Source organism: Anoplophora glabripennis, unplaced genomic scaffold (assembly GCF_000390285.2).
Source record: "Anoplophora glabripennis isolate ALB-LARVAE unplaced genomic scaffold, Agla_2.0 scaffold706, whole genome shotgun sequence".
NCBI lineage: Eukaryota > Metazoa > Arthropoda > Insecta > Coleoptera > Cerambycidae > Anoplophora > Anoplophora glabripennis.
The window spans coordinates 165,645-170,104 of NW_019416904.1; positions in this window are offsets into that span (position 1 = coordinate 165,645).

Below are 4,460 nucleotides of genomic sequence, written 5' to 3' on the forward strand. Positions count from 1 at the left end.
TTTTTTCGCAATATTAATGGGACATCCTGTATATTGTTAATCAATTATCAGAAATAAAGATTTTAAAATGGAAATTTTTGGGAGAGCACCGCTCGAGGCCTAGATCATGAATCTAGTGTTAAATCTGACTGGGACTTTCTGAACCTATGGCGAAGATCCTAAGGGAAAAAACATGTTCCAAGCAGCTGAAATCCGCTCAAAACTTATGTGCTTGCGGCGAAGATCCTGAGGGATAAAAACAAGATGCTCCAAGTAGCCCTATATTTAGAATTCTAAAGTGCTTAGGCGAGGCATAGCATAAATCAGTGCTCAGGTAAAGCCTAAAAGACAGTGATGAAGACACAAGAGTATCTAAAATCGAAATGCCTAAAAATATTTAGTGTAGACAGGGTTAGTCGAAAGTGTCAGCAAAAAAGTGCCATCCTGAGGGTATATCCAGGTTATGGCCAAACAAAAGAGGGCGTGTTCAAGTTTCACAGTATTTTCATTGTACAGAGAGATCGAGAATGATTGACCGGATTCTGAACGTACCCCGTCTCAATTGCTATCAAAACTGATTTCCGTTTGCTAAAATTACTTTTTTTCCGTGCAATTTCATGGTGTTCTGTGGCGATTTCACAATTTGACGTTCTGTTCATTGGCGCACGGATTTTTTGGCTTGAATATTATTTTGTAGATTTAGTTGTTACCTGATATATTTAGCGACATTATAAAACAGTATTTTTCAATACTACAGTTAGGGTAGGTGGATATTATACGTGAGTAATTAATTTATTGCGTATGTTGTTCCCTAACCTAATCGGTTTTTTAATTTAGGTTAACATGGCATTTTCATTAGAACATGATAAATTTCTTCTGGAGGCCTATTTTCGTAGTGGACAAAACAATGGTAATGGTTGGAAATATTCGATGAATTCGTGTCATTTACAATTTCAAGAACAATTTCCAAATGATGAAATTGATTATGAAATTTTTTCGAGACACGTGAAGAGATTAGTGGAACGCTTCCATAACACTGGAAGTGTTTGTAGAGGAAAATCTCCAGGCAGAAAGTCTATTCTTACAGAGGAAGTCTTGGAAGATGTTGAAAACCGCTTACGAGCTAGTCCAACCAAATCACTACGTCGGTTATCTGCTCAAACAGGTACTTAATAACAAATATTTATTCTAAAATTTGTATCATTATTCCTAAATTGTTTATAGGAATATCATATGGATCATGCCATAAAGCAGTAAAGAAGTTGCATTTTCATCCTTATAAAGTTAGTGTTGTGCAGGAACTACTTCCGTTAGATTTTGGAAAACGTGTGCAATACTGTAATTGGTTTAACGAAAATCTGAATGACGACGATATTCTAGATCTAACATTTTTTTCTGATGAAGCGTGGTTTCATTTAAGTGGGTACGTAAACTCCCAAAATTATCGCTCTTGGAACACAGAAAACCCTAATATTTTGCGTGAAACAACTCTGCACCCTATTAAACTTGGTGTTTGGGTAGCTATGTCACGTAGAAGAATAATCGGACCATATTTTTTCCGTGAAAATGTAACTGGGCAGGTATATCGGCAGCAAATATTGTTACCATTTTTTGAGGAACTTCACGACGATGAAATCCATCATGGATACTTTCAGCAAGATGGCGCAACAGCTCACACCTCTAACGAAACTTTAGAGTTGATTAGAGAGTATTATGATGATCGAATAATTAGTCGAGATAGATGGCCACCACGTTCTCCTGACCTTACACCCCTAGACTATTATTTATTTGGTTTTTTAAAAAATTCAGTATTTGCTCAACGGTTACACACGATTGAAGAACTTCAAGAGGCAATTACAAACGAAATTAGGAGTATTACACAAAATGTTTTACAGAATGTATTTAATAATATGAAAAGAAGAATTAATACCTGCTTGAACAACAATGGACATCATATTGAACATTTATTGTAAAAATATAGATATTTTTATGGATTTTATGTAATTTTAAGGTAAAATATTCAATAAAATGTGAAAAAATTCCAATTACTCTGTTATTATATATTGCATGTAACTGTTGTTTATTGCTCTCGGTCATACAGACAATCCTACCATCTAACATAATCAAGCACTTCCAACTGCTTGCATTTGCTTGAAGCAAATTTTTTTAAGACACTTTTCCTGAATTTCGACAGCTAACTAAAATGTTCAGCATAAATTTTTGGGCTGGATCGCTTGCGCTGGATATTCAGAAGTGTGAAAGCAGTAGCTGCAAAATAGTCGTCTTATAAGCATACAGCAGTTTGCTTTGATGAAAAACAGCAGCTTGCAGCGTATCGCTGTATAGCTGAATCGTCTTAGATGCCAAGAATGTAGCCACAATAGTGCTTCTGTTTTAAAATTAACTCATAACGTTTTAAAAATAAAATCGCTGAAGCACTTACAGTCGTTATTCAAAATTAGCTACATCAAACTTTGATTTAAAAGTTTTTCTAATTGTAAATGAAATAAGAATTTTGGAAAAGTTAGGCTAAACCTACATTTGATTCTGTCATCCTCTTTAATAATAATAACAATAATAACATTTATTGGTCCATCAGTATTGCTTAATTTGTGAAATAACTTTGATTTTTGTTAAATAATTGATATTTTTATTATGAATTTCCATTTTGACAGTAACCTAATTTATTTGACGTTTGAACGTAATTATTTGTTTACCATTAAAATCCCTCAACCTGCGCTCATGATTCTAGTATTGGTATCAAAAACTGGTATGCCGCACATCAAAAATCAGTATGAGGCGGCACGGTCAATCATTCTCGATCACCCTGTAGTTAATCGTATTTTCTATATAAATTATAGTCAACAATTCCCTTATTTCGATCTCAGGCTATTCTTAATGCAACACCATGTACCTATGTCAAGTAAAAACTACTTCTGGACTCGATGACATTTTCCATTAGTGGCTTTTCGAATTAGTCATAGATCTCAATCTTATTTGATTGGCGCCAAAAATCAGACATTTTTTCCAACTTAACAATCGACTCAGTTGGTGAATCAAAAAAACAACCCGCAAATTGGATGCGTGTATCACGACATAAAAAACCTCCCAGGTCATTAAAAAGACACCACTCTTGCGGTTTGTATTTTATCTACGACCACGCAAAAATTGGATCATGAGAACCTGCTCGGTGAAAAGTACAAAAACGGCGGAACGTGAGAACCGACGGAAGAAACTGTTTCAAAGGTAGCAGATCGCGATGAAACTTTTCAAACGATCGAAAAAAAATGAACAAAAATCCTTACGCAACCCGCCACTTTTGCTGAATGGACGGGTAGAAAAAACTGTTTTCTAACGATGAGAACTGTCGCTGGGTAAATCGCAATCGATATTTTTCTCTTCCAGCGAAAGCTGACTGCCGCTTAAAACAATTTGAATAACACGCTTGGTCGCGTTTACCGAATTGTGAAATTGACACCGATTTTCGTAATATCCGTTGCATTGATTCGAGATTGTGTAGTGCTGCTCCGTCGCATACGGGGTGTTGTCGGAACGAAACTGGATTCGGGTTCGAGAGAGACTAAAGTAAAATCTGATTTTTTTTAAGTTGACGCACATGTAGGGGCATCTATACGAGCACCCTCAAAAAACTTCATTTTAAAATGTGATAAAACCATGCAGAAATCCTTATACTACATTATTGCGGTCCCAGTGCATCCAAAAAACTGTCAAAACTGTAATAATGTATAAAAAGTATTTTCTTATAATGCCACAAAATGGAGGACCATACAAATACAGGGTGTCTCGCGGTGACGGCCCATTAGAATTATTTCAGAGACTACTTCGATTTGAATTTTGAAAATTTGGGATACCGAGTTGTCAGGCATGCTCTTCTCAACTAAAATAATGGCGTCCACGTACCACTTCCGGTTATACCGGAAGTCGCCATCAACTTGCTTATTTTAAATAGAACACCCTATACATTATTGCAATTTTGGATTCTACGCGTTATTTTAGGTAGACTTTTATGAAGTTTCCCTATTCTTAAAATTAACCGTTTTCGAGATATTTCATTTTTTTCAAAAAAAATTGAGGGAAACAGTGACTAGCTTCAAACCATGTTTATCAAAAAAACCATTAAAAATCTTCTCTTTTCTCTTCTTCTATAACTCGTTTACATTTACGTGCCCATATTTGCTATTTACTGCAAGCATAGCCCGCGGCAAGCCAAAAAAGTCCATTTTTGAAAAATTTAAAAATATTAATTATTTTTCGAGATATATCGAAAAATAATTAATATTTTTAAATTTTTCAAAAATGTACTTTTTTAGCTTGCGGCGGGCTATGCTTGCAGTAAATAGCAAATATGGGCACGTAAATGTAAACGAGTTATAGAAGAAGAGAAAAGAGAAGATTTTTAACGGTTTTTTCGATATATCTCGAAAAGTAACAAAGCAATCGATACTTACAAAAAATCAGTC